Source organism: Dipteris shenzhenensis, chromosome 2 (genome assembly GCF_047967505.1).
Source record: "Dipteris shenzhenensis isolate YYH24624 ecotype China chromosome 2, Dip_SZ_1.0, whole genome shotgun sequence".
Taxonomy (NCBI): Eukaryota; Viridiplantae; Streptophyta; class Polypodiopsida; order Gleicheniales; family Dipteridaceae; genus Dipteris; species Dipteris shenzhenensis.
The window spans coordinates 62,171,986-62,187,637 of NC_141597.1; the positions used below are offsets into that span (position 1 = coordinate 62,171,986).

General features: G+C 44.3%; 1 protein-coding gene and 1 pseudogene across 2 annotated transcripts in view; one reads left to right on the top strand and one right to left on the bottom strand.

Moving 5' to 3' along the window:
• The window catches only part of LOC147905120 (uncharacterized), a 30,830-nt gene extending 17,102 nt beyond the window's left edge, over positions 1 to 13,728 (bottom strand). For both annotated transcript variants that reach the window (XM_087396849.1, XM_087396843.1), the window contains exons 1-2: positions 13,181 to 13,728; positions 12,832 to 12,919 (exon numbers count right to left, since the gene is read on the bottom strand). The gene's annotated coding sequence lies outside the window, so the exon portion shown is untranslated. The remainder of the gene's footprint in view (positions 1 to 12,831; positions 12,920 to 13,180) is intronic.
• Positions 5,714 to 8,270, top strand: LOC147905121 (uncharacterized; annotated as a pseudogene).
• Positions 13,729 to 15,652: the final 1,924 nt, after the last annotated feature.

The following is a 15,652-nucleotide window of genomic DNA, read 5'->3' on the forward strand; positions in this document are numbered from 1 at the left end:
AATGGCTGATTTCGCCTGCTTTGAGTCAAGGAGATCCATTAGATATGGCTGCCCCCTTTCTCCTCTCCTCTTTGCAACTATTGTAGACTCTTTGTGATGGCGTGTTCAAGACATGACTAACAAGGGAAATCACCAATGGATTCAACTAGACAATCGCCAAGCAATTGTATGTCAACCATTTGTTGATGATACGATTCTTTCGTAGAAGGTAAGACCATATTCTAGCACTTCGAATTAAGGAATTAATGATCCATTTACCCATGAATGTGGTTGTAGACTTTCCAACATTCACAAGCTTGAGACCTTCCTCCTTTCTAGGTAAAAGTGTAGAATCCCACCTTCCCTTGGTAATCCTCCATGTTCCAAATCTCCTTTCCACAAGAAGGACATTACCATGGATTAAAAGCTTATTGGGCCCACTTTTGGAAGGGTACAAAAGAGAGAGAGAGTAAATAATCAAAGGATAAATAAAGAAATTGAAAACAAGCTTTTCCCCCGAAGGGAAGGTTATACGCCTCGGCACTTTTGAATCTCATCTTTGATTTTCTGAAGGACCCACTCTTGTCTATCTTTTATAGAATAGTAAAATCCCATTGGAACACCCAAAAGTCTGATTGGGACACGTTCTTGAAGGACTTTACAACCCCTATCCAATGGCAAAATTTCCGTTCATTTTGGAAGAAATTCCAACCATTTCCGTTCATTGAAAGTTCTTTCTTCCGTCAAGGGAAGCTGGTCTCCTCTACTAGGTTGGGTAAGCCTTTCCATCCATCCTCCTCCTATCGACGAGGATAGTCAGCTGGAACATACAGGGCCTAGGCGAAGTTCCACACCGTCGCCGTAGGCAGTTGATCCGGAATCAGCTTCATCCAGGTGTCACTGGAGGTGCTATTGATATTCTTTTTATCCAGGAACACAAGTTGGATGCTAGTGATTGCTCTAAGTTTGGCAAACTGCTTTCAGGACATACCTTCTGGTCACGTGCACTCTTTTTCGGCACTGGCAGATTTGGCGACTTTCATGGATAATGATGAGTTTGTGCCCTCCATCTTAGGCGTCCCGGTCATTGGGATTCCTTTTGATAGGGCCTCCCCCTCAGCACGTGTGGGGATCCTTTTACCTGTTGAGTTTCCTACCCTCAGTAGGAGTGTTCCGGTCACTTCTAGACCAACAAGATGTAAAGTATGAAAGAGGTACCTTAAAGTAGCAGCAATTTTTGGTCATGCAGCTTGCTCTACTAAAATTTATGTGGAAAGTATAGGGTCTCTTAAAACCAACTTCGTTTGGAAAGATTTTACCAGAAATGTGGATACATTTGCTGTACATGATTCTACAAGGTTCTATTATCTGAAAGAATCAGCCCATTGGAGATCACCTTATTAACGTAGGTTTGAGGCTAAGCAAGAAGAGGATAAGAACGTGACTCTTGGGATAGAGGATATCAAGATGAAAGTCAAAGCGTGTGAGAAGGAGGTAGAGGAGGAGGGACATGAGGAGTCAAGATAGTGGATGAAGAAGAGTTACGAAGGTTTTTGAGGGGTGCTAGGGACAATAGTTCACTGGCCTGAGTGACACAACTAAGCTTGAAGAGAATGTCAGGAGCGGAGAGTGTGTATGGATAGATGGAATAGGGTGGAGGAATTGTCCTAAGCTTCTAAGGTCAACTCCCCTCCTCCTACTCCTTTTTCTTCTTGCCATCAATACTATCGCGAGGGTGTGAGTTTGTACTTGCATGTGGGCAGGACCCTGGAAAACTAAGTGGGTAGGGCCATGGGATGTGGATGTGCAAAGTTCTCCCTAGTAATTAGTGCCTTGGGGTGAATTTGGGGTTTGGGCCCAAGAGGGGGAAAAGGAACCTTTAGAAATTCAAGTTGGCCATTGGTTTGGTTTTAAAAATGCCCCACTAGAGGGGGCATGGGGCACATTCATTGGTTGGGTTTTAAAAATGCCCCGGTAGAGGGGGCCATGGGGGCAAATGACAAGGAGGGGTTTTGGGGGGGGGTGGGGGGGGGGGGATGCCACGTGGCATTCCCCCCCAGCTTTGAATGCATTTGGCATTGTTCCTTGTGGAAAAGCACTTGGAATAATCACGGGCGCCGACGGGCTCGTACAGCAATTTGGTCACAGGCGGGGAGAAGCCTTGACAATTTGAACGTACGAGATCCTCACGGAGGGCTGTACATTGCATTTTGGGACTGTGTGGATCAGCCTAGAGGCCTTGAGCTAGTTTGCAGCACCATGGGCTGTTCGTACAGTGAACAGCCAGCGCTTGTTGAAGGGGCTGCCTATATTTTATCCTCTCTCTCTCTCTCTCTCTCTCTCTCTCTCTCTCTCTCAATCATTGATGTGGTACGGGCAGGTTATGCTGAAGTACAGGTAGGATAATGCACCATTGAGACTAGGATTGCACGAGCTCGTGTATGAGCTTAATTGGATGCCTTCACATTGACCAGGACAAGCTGGTTGCTTCCTCTCGACCTTGCTCTTTGGTTGTGAGCTGCCTTGGAGAGATTTGGTTGTGAGCTGCTTTGGAGAGACTTAGTTGGCAGGATGGTTCACAGTGGATGCTTGCAATTCAAGTTCTTGTTCCCGAGGTTGTGGGCAGATCATTTATGCTCTCACCCATTGGTTGGGTACTTTCAGTGAATTACAGGACACCAGAGGCACAGTGAGGGGAGTTGTGTGACCCCGTATGGGCTACTAGCAACAACTCCAAGCCTCATGCAAGTGTTTGAACCAAGATGGATGCCTATTTCCAATAGGGTGTACCAACAGAGCCCAACAGGGTTATTGCTTGGGATATTAATGCCTACTGAGAGTGGAAAATGCATTGAATGCAAGTCAGATTGTATTCACAAAGTAACTTATTTGCTGTTTCCTCCAATTAATAAAGAAAGACCGAAAGGGGCGCGTTCTTGAGCAGGAGCACTCTAGCTCCCAATTTGTGTTTGAGTTATTTGCTGAATATTTTAGTGTGAAAGCACTAGCTGGTTAGTTGTTAATTATTGCCCTCTTGTGGCCTTGAGACCGGTTTCATGCCGGGACATCACATGTTTCTTAAGGAGGTGAGCCTATGATTGTCTCTGGTGAAGTATTGCCTACTGTAATTGGATTGGCAGTGGTTCGGTGTTCCACGCTATGGCTGGTCAAGCTCTAGATGTTCCTGGAATGCTTGGAAACTACCTAGTGGGATCTCAGCCTGGTATGCAAGGAATGCAAGGGCATGTGTCTGGGGGTATGCAGCCCGGAATGCCTAGCATAATGTATGGCAATATTGGCATGCAGCCAGAAATGCAAGGTGGAATGTCAGGTAATTTTGGATCTCCCACGAGTATGTTTGGTATGCCTGGGGCTGGTTTGGCAAATCCTCTAATTGGTAGTGGCTGTGTAGCACAGGCTGGAGGTATGCATCCTCCATTTTTTGCAGCCACCTATTTATGACAATCTGGCACCCAAAGGGAAGGATAAGGATTATAAGGAAGGTGGGGCAGTAGTGAAGTTTGAGACCTTCAATGGGGCTCAAGATAGGCTAAAGGCTTTAACTTTTGTGCAACAGTTTCATGCAGCCTTCTCATAAGGTTAACTTCACTGAGTCCTCCAAAAGTGTGAAAGGCAACCACCTTTTTGAAGGAAAATTCTTTACAGTGGTGGACCAATTTGTTGCTCCAAAATAGAGCACCGACCAGCTGGATACAGTTTAAATAAGGGACAAAGAAAAAAATAAGGGACATCTCAACCTCTCCATATTAGTTCACCAAGGGCATCTTCCAATCAATCAAACTTTATAAGACTGATTAGGCCTAGAGAGACTTTTTGCAAATAACACCACTCTCTTGATCAAATAAGTCTAGGATTTCTCGGTCGAGAAGTCGAGAAGTATAAGAGGCCCTTTGGGAAGACATCGGCATTATATTGGTCCTTAACAAATAATCAGCCTGTGACATGGAGTGCCAAGTAGACGGACACAAGCAACTCGTTAATGTCCTAGGCAGTGTCCACAAAAGCTCCATTACGATTCAGCTACTTTAAATCAAGTGTCGTAACACACGGAGCCTTGTGCTGGTATTTTTTGTAAGATTTACAATGAATAGGTTCGTAACCTAACCAAGGCTCTCTTGGTTTGAAAATGGACTCTATTTAGAAGGACCATGGTATAATCACCATGTTCTCATTCACGTGCAAAAGGAATAAAGACATAAGTACACCATTAAGATTGGATACAGGGTAAAGGAAGCAAGATGGCTTTCTCAGCATAGACACGCTTCGCGTCCTTTGTGGTACAGAATGCAAAGCGTTGCTTATGATATCAGTGACTAGTAGAAGCCTCTACAATCACATGGGGAGGAGCCCTCTTGGTTCCACTTGGACATTTTGTCACCACAATGTAAATATCCTAAGTCAAAGTACAGTTGACCATTTATTTGATCATAATTAAAGAGTTTTATATGTGTTAATTATGGTCAAAGAGTTCTTTTAATGGTCAAAGAATTAACTACGGTCAAAGATACTTGACTTTGGTCAAGTAAACCTGACCTCGGTCGGGGAGACTTGGTTTATTACCAAGAGGGTTAACTACGGTTAACCAGAGAACTACAGAGCTAACTACGGTCAGAGAGTGTTGACTTCGGTCAACGAGACTTGGCATGCGCCAAGAGGGTTAACCACGGTTAACCAAGATGTGTTCGGTTGGAGAGACTTGGCTATAATTAAGGTGCCTCGACCCTTGGTCAAAGCCCCTTAATTATAATCAAGAGCGTTGACTTCGGTCAACGAGAGAATAAATATATATATTTTTTATATTTGTTATGTGTGCACATGTATTCATTGGGGACGCCCACCGTGACTAGAACTAGTCCACAATGTGTTGTTTGCATGCAAAGCGCTAACAATTAATGGGTGCCATGGTGGTGCGCTTTAATTAATTGTTGCAGGTACTAGGAAGAGTTATTTTCCTAAGCGCTACGGGAGCCTAATCAGAGTCTGGGAGGCGGTTCGCGTGACCAAGTGCTTCGAAGACTCCAGAGTTGCCCTTAGTGGCATGTAATTACGAAAGTAATGTAGAAATTGACAAGTGGCTTGTTGCCAAGAAAGTAAGCCTGAGAGCTCATGTAATGATTCATTCATTCACGCTTTGGATTTTTATGTATGAACAGCTCTACGCTGAACTATGTACTTCATCTTCTCTCAAGTAATAAAATCCTTCGGGGGGGTCCAGCCCAACTGTTGTCCTGGTGGGCCCTAGTGTCTCTGTTGAGAGAGGGAGAGAGGGAAAGAAAATGAGAGTGTTGTTGGTTGTTTTTCTGCCGGTAGTATTTCATTGGTATCAGAGCAAGGCATGAATTTCCTTCTATGGCAATCACGATCAGAGAAGATAGTTTGCACCTGTGTGACGATGGGAGAATGAACGAGGCTTTTGCTATAGCCCAACTGCCCAAGTGCTTGGAAGGTCGACGAGATGATCGCAAAGGGTACAATGGAGATGGAAGTTTCATCAGAAAGGGATGCAAGGCATTTGAAATGGCAGGAGAAAGCGTTGAACGAAGATGCCGACGCGTTAAGTGTATTTTGGGGAAGCAACGTCTTGTGCTGAGGTCTGTGGGTGAACAACCAACGGAAGACGAACGCTGACACTAACGCGAAGACGAACGGCATAAGAGCAAACGGGGCACTTGTTTTATGGATTGCGTGGGCGGTCCCGTTATCTATCTGCGCAATGATCAACGAGGCTTTCATGAAGGCATACATGGAGCAGGTTCGTGGCTCGACGGAAGGATCATCTCAGAGATACGAGGCGGGTAGATGTCGTGAAGGTACGGGGAATTCCGCCTTGCCGCAGGCACGAAGCATGACGCTGATCAGTCAGCCAAGGTTTGGAACCTTAGGCTGACGTGGCATAGGAGGACACGTGGTAGAGGGATCTGACACATGGCGCTAACGTGGCAGGCAAGGCAGCCAGAGCTGACGTGGCAGCACATGCAAGAATGCTGACATGGCAAGTGAATGACGTGGCATACTGCTGACATGGCAGCCAGCTCAACCCTGGTTAGAGGTCCAGTTAGTTGACCCAACCAGACTAGTCTGGTCACTGTAACCAGACTGTGACTAGTCTAGTTGCAGACTAACCAAACCAGATTAATCTGGTTAGTGTAACTAGCAGTTACCCATCTAGTTACTGTCCCCCAGAAAAAAAAAAAAAACAGTTACAGAGACTGTTTCTGCCAACAGTTTTCACCTATCTACGAGAGTATTTACTATCAGAAAAAGAAGAAATCAGAGAAAATCAGAGATTTGCAGAAAAAGAAATATGCATGCCTTTGAGCAGTGAAAAAGGGGGAAAACAGATGCTTTTTGAAGTCATTTGCAGCAGCCAAAAAAGGGGCACACAGCTTTGAGTTTATGCCTTGAGTTGACAGCCGGCACTGGCATAAGTTGTGAATGCAAGACACCTCTTGTTGAGGTAATTTTCTCTCTGAAAAGCAAAGGCTGCTTACATCAGTTGCATACACAATGTGTGTGAGAAACTTGCAGATCTCAGACGAGTTATAAGAGAATGGCTCAATCACCTATCCAATGGGATTCACAAGATAGGGATGCACATCCAAGACAGAGAAGTGTGCAGCAAAATCAGCAAGAATTTGAGCAGATGGTACGCACTCGTATGCAGGAGATGGAAATTTTCAGAAGGGATCCAAGAGCTCAGCATTTGTTTCAAGTAGAAAATATGCCTAATGTAGCCTATGATGTGCCAATGCCAGAGGCACACTCTCGTGTACAGCCAGAGAGAGAGATCTCATAGGGGATGGTCTCATAGTAGGAAGAGATCGAGGCATCATTACCGATCTCTCAGTCCTTCACCGTCTACCTCGAGCTCGACTTTTGTACCTTCTTCTTTATCAGATAAACCATCTAGGAAAAGAAAGAAACACAAGAAGTCTAGGAAGAGTAGGTCTTCCAGAGAGACCAAGGAATTCAAAGAGGGAGGTAAATCTGTCAAGTTTATGACCTATAATGGACAATATGATCATACAGACAAAGCATTGCAGTTCATTAGGCAATTTGATGCTGCGTTTGGTACATAAAAGTTTTCAGAATCCTCCAAGTTAAGAATGGTCAGTTTGCACTTGACAGTGACAGCTAGTGCATGGTGGAGTGCACAGACCACAGATGGGTCAGCCCCAAAGAAGTGGAAGGACTTCAAGAAAGCCTTCTACCAGCAGTTTATGCCTAAACAGTTTAGAGATCATGTTCTTCAAGATTGGGACAGTTTACATATGGATGCAGAAGATACAATGGATGTGTACAACCAAAAGTTTTGGGATGCTTATTTGCAGGTTGCACCTTTCAAAAAGATCTCCCAAGAAACCCAAATGAGAAAGTATAGAGCAGGTCTCAATCCAAGAATCCAGGCGGTAGTAAATGCTTTGGGGGCAAAGAACATTCAAGACCTTATGCATTCAGCTTCAGTAGCTAGTCTTGTGCCGTTACAAGATCCATCCACAGTACTATCCTTGCATGCAGGACGTGCTGAAAGAAAGAAAGCTGATTTTTCAAAATCAGAAAAGAAAGAGTATCCCAAGGTTGAAAAGAAAGGGTTTCACCCTCAGAAGCCGAGGGGTACTCAGTTTTCAAAGTCATATAAAGGCAAATCCCCATTCACTCCTGAACAGATAGCTGAATTCCGCAGAGATGGGAAATGCTTTAAGTGTTGGAAAGAGAGACATATAGCTGCCCAGTGCCCTGAGAAGCCTTCGGGTTCTAAGGAGTAGAAAAAGCCACTAGTACCACTGAGGCCAATGGTGGGAGCAGTCCCAGATGTTTTAGGGAGTACCTCGAACCCAAAAGAAAAAGAGCTTTTGCTATCATGGGGAAAGATAAGAGATTAGCAAGCATTAATCCTATTTGATCCAGGGTCTACAGACAATTTCATATCTGAAGATTTAGCCCTAAGATTAGGGATAAAAACTGAAGAGCTAGGCAGAGCTCTTGATGCTGATCAAATGTTTCAAGGGAATCCACTGCAAGTTACTCCTTTGATTGGAAAGCTTTGTGTCCATGTGCACAACTATGTAGATCAGGAGGACTTTTTAATCTCTCCTCTCAAGCAGCATGATGTTGTACTTGGTACACCGTGGTTCCATCGAAAGGAAGTGACAATAGACCCTGAGAGGGTGCTGAGTTTTATCCATAGGGGAAAAAACCAGCGTTAAGTTGCCAGGAATAAAGGGGAGACTATCCCCGTTGTATCTGATTTACATGTGGTAAAGCAATAAAGTCTGCAATTTCCGCGTACATGGTTTTTGAAGAAAATGATATGCATGCTGAAATGAATGATGCAGACAAAGATAAATTTCAGTTTCTTGTAAACTTTAAAGATTACTTTTCCGATGCTTTGCCAAGGGAGTTACCCCCAGAGAGACCAGAAGATCATGAGATAGAGTTAATGCCTGGTAGTGAGCCACCAAACAGACCACCTTATAGAGTCAGTGCGACTCAGAGAGAGGAGATTATGGCTCAGGTACAGGACTTGCTGTCCAAAGGGTTGATTCAGCCCAGCTCGTCTCCTTTTTGTTCACCAGTACTTCTAGTACAGAAGAAAGATGGTTCTTTTCGAATGTGCATTGATCGCGTACATGGTTTTTGTAAAAGAAAAAGAAAATGATATGCATGCTGAAATGAATGACGCAGACAAAAAATTTCAGTTTCTTGTAAACTTTAAAGATTACTTTTCCGATGCTTTGCCAGGGGAGTTACCCCCAGAGAGACCAGAAGATCATCAGATAGAGTTAATGCTTGGTAGTGAGCCACCAAATAGACCACCTTATAGAGTCAGTGCGACTCAGAGAGAGGAGATTATAGCTCAGGTACAGGACTTGCTGTCCAAAGGGTTGATTCAGCCCAGCTCGTCTCCTTTTTGTTCACCAGTACTTCTAGTACAGAAGAAAGATGGTTCTTTTCGAATGTGCATTGATTATCGTGCATTGAATAAGATGACCATCAAAAATAGATTTCCGATACCACGCATAGATGATGTGCTTGACCAGCTCAAAGGAGCAACAGTTTTCAGCAGGATAGACTTGAAGAGTGGCTATCATCAAGTCAGGATACGACCACAAGATGTGCATAAGACAGCTTTTCGCACTACATTCGGGTTGTATGAATACTTAGTGATGCCTTTTGGGTTGACAAATGCTCCAGCCACATTCAATAGAATGATGGATCGCATCTTCCGAAAGTACAGGCATTTCACGGGTACTTTCTTTGATGATATCCTAGTCTTTTCAAAGACAGAAGAAAAGCACAGGGAACATCTTGCTTTGGTATTTCAAGAACTTCGAAATCATCAACTTTTTGCCAATAGCAAGAAAAGTGATTTCTTCTTGGAAGAGATGCATTATCTGGGGCATATAATATCCAAGAATGGGATACAGATGGATCCTGCAAAGATCCGAGCCATCCAAGAATGGCCTGAATTGAAAACTGTGCATGAAGTCCGTAGTTTTTTGGGACTTTGCTCCTATTATAATAGATTTATCAGGCTTTTTGCTGATATCGCAGCTCCATTACATGACCTTACTAAGAAAAATGTAGCCTTCACATGGGGAATATCACAAAAGAAAGCATTTAATACACTCAAGGAGAAGTTGACTACAGAGCCTATTCTTGTAGTCCCAGATCTTTATCAACCTTTTGATGTTGATTGCAATGCTTGTGGAGAGTGTGTTGGGGCTGCATTACATCAGAATGGACATATAGTAGCCTACGAGAGCCGAAGATTGCGTGATGCTGAAAGATATCTGGGAATCTATGAGAAAGAGTTATTGGCTGTAATTCATGCCATCCATACATGGAAGCACTATCTTTTGGGTGCAAAATTTACTATTAAAACACATCACCAAAGTCTAAGATACTTTTTGACTAAGACCAAGCTTTCCGAGAAGCATGTGAAATGGGCAAACATGCTGTCAATGTATCATTTTCAGATTGTCCATACCCCAGGAATTCGGAACAGAGTGGCAGATGCCTTGTCCCGAAGACCCCAGGTCAATAATGTGACTATTGCCTATTATCAGGACCTGGAAGGCATGAGGGAACAATATGCTAATGATGCAAATTTTGGAGAGATTTTACAGCAAATGCAAGAGGGGCAGTCCACTAGTCACTATTCCCTGAAAGATGGGTATTTAATGAAAGATGACTGCCTATGCATCACCCAAGAGATAGAGGAAAAAGATTTTGGAGGAATGCCATGCACCTCCCTATGCTGGACATAGAGGAATTACAGCAACAACTCTAGTACTAGAGAGGTATTTCTTTTGGCCTGGGATGCGGAAAGATATACATCAGTTTGTTACTGAATGCCTTACGTGTCAGAAAGGGAAGTATGATAGATGGAAGGCACCTAGCCTACTTATGCCTCTTCCCGTGCCTCAGGCACCATGGGAAAGTATTACAATGGACTTTATTTTTTATTTGCCAAGATCAAAGTCAAGGAATGATGGGATTTGGACTATCATTGATAGATTCAGCAAGCAAGCTCATTTAATTCTGGTTTGCAAAACCATAAAGGCAGATCATATGGCTAAGCTTTTCATGGCACAGATCTTTAAGCATCATGGTATGCCTAAGTCCATTGTCAGTGATCGAGATCCCAAAATGACCAGTCTATTCTCGAGAGCTTTATTTGATAACATGGCGACGAATTTGAATTTTTCTTCTTCTTTCCATCCCCAGATAGATGGTCAAAGTGAAGTAGCAAATTCTACAGCATTGGATATGCTGAAATGCTACGTGGGTGACCAAGGTTCAGACTGGGAAAAGTACCTTACCATTGGTAGAGTTTGCTTACAATAATATAGTACACGGCTCTATAGGGAACGCCCCCTTTGAGGTCATTTATGGGAAGGTGATTTTGCCACCTATCCTGAGGACCAAGGATGAAATATTGGCTCTGATCAGTTTGTGGGAAACCTCCAGACAGCTTAAAGCCAAGTTCGGACAGCAATCGAAAGGTCTCGAGAGAAACATAAAAGAACTGCAGATAAGCATAGGAGACAGTTAGATCTCAAGGAAGGGGATTGGGTACTTTTGAAGTAGGCTCCGCAAGTTTAAAGGCAAACAGAAAGTGTATGCAAAGTTATCTCCCGGATACTATGGCCCTTTCAGGGTTACAGAAAGAATAAATGAGGTTGCATATAGGTTATCATTGCCAGAGCATTGGAGGATTCACAATGCATTCCATGTGAGTCTTCTAAAGAAATTCCAGAGGCCAGAGCCTACAGAGCCAATATCAGAGGATCCACCCGAAGTGGATGAGCTAGAGGAGGTTCTTCAGCCAGAGCAAATTGTGTACCATACTGTACGCAAAGGCCCTCAGGGCAAGGAGTTTTACAGGTATCTTGTAAAATTCAAGAATTATACGGCATTAGATGCCAAGTGAATGGATGAAGACATGTTATCCGATCATCCACAACTTCTGGATGTTTACAAGGAAGCTTTTCAGTTGAGGTCAACCAAATAGAAGCCGAGGGGATGTCACCACAATGTAAATATCCTAAGTCAAAGTACAGTGGACCATTTATTTGATCATAATTAAAGAGTTTTATATGCGTTAATTATGGTCAAAGAATTGACTACGGTCAAAGATACTTGACTCTGATCAAGTAAACCTGACCTCGGTCGGGGCCCACTTGGTTTATTACCAAGAGGGTTAACTACGGTTAACCAGAGAACTACAGAGCTGACTACAGTCAGAGAGTGTTGACTTCGGTCAACGAGACTTGGCATGCGCCAAGAGGGTTAACCACAGTTAACCAAGATGTGCCAACTTCGGTTGGAGAGACTTGGCTATAATTAAGGCGCCTCGACCCTTGGTCAAAGCCCCTTAATTATGATCAAGAGTGTTGACTTCGGTCAACGAGAGAATAAATATTTGTTATGTGTGCACATGTATTCATTAGGGACGCCCACCGTGACTAGAACTAGTCCACAATGTGTTGTTTGCATGCAAAGCGCTAACAATTAATGGGTGCCATGGTGGTGCGCTTTAATTAATTGTTGCAGGTACTAGGAAGAGTTATTTTCCTAAGCGCTACGGGAGCCTAATCAGAGTCTGCTGGGAGGCGGTTCGCGTGACCAAGTGCTTCGAAGACTCCAGAGTTGCCCTTAGTGGCATGTAATTAGGAAAGTAATGTAGAAATTGACAAGTGGCTTGTTGCCAAGAAAGGGAGCCTGAGAGCTCATGTAATGATTCATTCATTCACGATTTGGATTTTTATGTATGAACAACTCTAAGCTGAACTATGTACTTCATCTTCTCTCAAGTAATAAAATCCTTGGGGGGGGTCCAGCCCGACTGTTGTCCTAGGCCCTAGTGTCTCTGTTGAGAGAGGGAGAGAGGGAAAGAAAATGAGAGTGTTGGTTGGTTGTTTTTCTGCAGGTAGTATCACATTTCCACGTGCGTGCGTGCATGTGAGAGAGAGAGAGAGAGAGAGAGAGAGAGAGGTTTTCTAACTACCAGCCCCTTTCTTTGGGTCTGCTTTTTGTAATATAATGTATCACCCCAAAAAAAAATGTGTGTGTGTGTGTAGGTTTTCCGCATTGTAGCCAGCCATGTATAGCTGCCCACTTAATTAAGTACCAAAAATGACATTAAATACTGTTATTCTAACCTGCCCCGCACCAAACAGAATATTAGAGTAGGACCTGCAAATCTGCTCTTGCAAAAGGGCACCTGAATCTAGAACTGAAGAGGTTTACGAATTACGTCAGTTAAAGCAACACCTTCGCACCTGCAAATCAACTGGATAAATTCCACGTCCTGAATAGGCTTACCAAAGCAAAGGCAAACACCGACGCACGTGCGTTGGGCGAACAAGAGCTGTTTTCATTCGCACAGGTCCTTGTGCTTCTTTTTTTGGAACTGCCAAGAAAAGCGTCAAGTGAAACATTTTGGAATGAACAACCATAAAGCGGCAAAGACTGGAAGCTTGGAATGGTGTAAAAAGTTGTTCACAGCAGGTCGCCTCTCTAAAATAACCCCAAAACGTTTGTGTCCGAAGCGCCGCTACTGTAAAGCGGCAAGCTCATCGTAAAGGAGAAGCAAGGAGGCTAGCACCCGGCAGATTTCAAGAGAAATTGTCATCCCATCAACCTTGAGAAAGGAGGAAGATAGACAACTCACCAAGGGGCGAACTTCTGTAATGAAATCGCCTCAGACGCCAAAAGGTGATGAAACAGTCTTTACATGAAATCGCCTCAGACGTCAAAAGGTGATGAAACAGTCTTTACAGAGAACTTGCCACGCAAAGGGCTAGAGTGGTACTTTGTAGCCATTTCAAGTTTACGCGAGGAAAGTACGAACAGGACCGGTCCCTTCTGCCAAAAGAATTCACCTAAGGTCCGACTGTGCCAGAGCCGGTGAAGCGACCAAACTCTGTAAGTGTTGGTTGAAGACACCAAAAGTTGAGCGGAAATTGAGAAGAGCACCAATCTGTGGATGGCGAGGTGTTTTCAGAGTGAAGATGAGGACAAGATGGTGCCAATGCAGGCATTCTGACAGAAGCAACCCAATCCGTGGTGTCTGGCAAGCGGCAGGCCATCACAAGACGAGGAAAATGCTCTACTAGCATCCATGATCGCGATTCAAAAGCGGAGCAAAGATTGCTGTCAGGAGCAGGCCTTTTCTTCTGCCTTTTTTTGGATGCATGCCGCTTTCTGACAAGCCTTTTGATGAAGCTTCACGATTGCTTGATCAGAAGGCGACGAGACGGTGTCAATGATGGCGTTGGCCCCTGGCCCCCTGCCCTTCGTCTGGCGCTACCATTCATGCGAGCCTCCAACCTCTCTTTCCGACCTTCTTCTCCCTGCTCCATCCTCTAGCGCTGCGCCTTTCCGCTACCTAAAGGCTCTTGACCGGATACCTGTCTCTAGAATTCGCCACAGAATTACTCCGAGTCGTCCCTGTTATCGCCTTTGCAGTCCCTCCAAGCTCCTCCTGTCGATCACAAACCTGCGCTTCCTTCCCATACTTACCCGCCACAGATTGTGACAATTGTTACTCGGCATTTGCTATTTCCAAACCGGGTTGTTTCCCTTCTTCGGCCGCAGAAAGTCATTTAAGTGCTCGCCGCAAAATTCGCCGCAATATTGTGAACAGGTTTCTCGACCTTGGCTTGCTAGAACTAACGCTATCCACAGACGTGTTGTTACGCATTACCTGACAGGACCACTGCGTCTTCGGTGCTTGCAATTTGCAAAGCATTGCGTTGACAGGGCCACTGGATTCTTGTTTACGAGGAAAGCAGCATACCTTAGCAACGTAACGTAGTACATGGAAGCATCCGCATGCGTCGTCAAAGTTGGTAGTCGACAATGACTCGCGAGTAGGCACACGAAGAATTTTCAATGTCATGTTATGTTAGTACGACTCCCTGCATACTTGGATTGGATTTTGAACCATGGCTCTCACACCTTCCATCTCCTCCTTTCATTCCATTAACCTTCCATCTCCTTAAATTGCTAATCAATTCACCTTGCATACTTGGATTGGATTTTGAACCCATGGCTCTAGACCTTCCATCTCCTCCTTTCATTCCATCAACCTTCCATCTCCTCCTTCGTCCCAAAGGTGACCTTCCATCTCCTCCATTCCATTGACCTTCTATCTTCTCCTTGCCCCTAAAGCTGAGTTTTGTCTTTCCACCTCCTCCCCAAAGCATGCCTCTTGTCTTTTCACCTCCTCCCCCCTCCAAGCCTCCTTCCAAGAGCTCCTTCTTTGTGACACGTGGAAGGCTCCTCTTCCAAGCTACCACGTGTCCTCTTTTTTTTTTTGGGTGTCCGTGGTTAATAGGTTAAAGATATGGTCAAGACTTTATCCCTAGGTATATTAAATGAGTGTTTCCATCTTCTGAACTGACATAGTTGTGACATGCTTGGGGTTATCTCAGTAAAGTCAATGTTGAAGTCTCCTAAAATGTGCTTGGTATTATTGCTATGAGCATTTCTTTAAGTGTTTACTAGGTTGTGTAGGTTTAAGGATTTAAATATTGTTAGGAAGCACTCAACACTTTGGTTGAAGTTGTTGCGTGTATACCTCCTTCTTGTAATATGTAGTGAGCCCTAATCCTTTTTTCTTTTTCTTAAAAAAAACATAACAAAACCAGACGGTTTTTTTTTTGGGAATAATTTGTCGAATATATTGATAGGGGGGGTCCATCCCCAAACAAAGGACCCTAATTACAAAAATAGGCCAACTCTAGGGGCTAATTGCCCACGACCAACGCATATATACCCGTATTACCTATTTGAGCCACCAAGAGACACCCAACAAGTAGGAACCCACTAAGTCATCTGAAGGCATCATAGACGAACCCAAATCCTGCAACTACATAGCAGTATCAAAGACTAGAACTATGGCCGCTCTGTTCTTCATACTCCCCTTTTCGAATGCCAATTGGTTTCTCCTTCCCCACACCGTCAGGCAAACCGCGGCTTCGATAAACGGCCAACATGCTGCCAGGGTGGAAGGCATGCCCTCAGTATCTCCCAATAGCACCGCCCTCCATTTACGCGAGACATTGAACTGGGTCATCAACCCTGCCGGCCTGATCACCTTCTACACCTTGGACCAAACCTCCCTGACCACTAGGCAAGC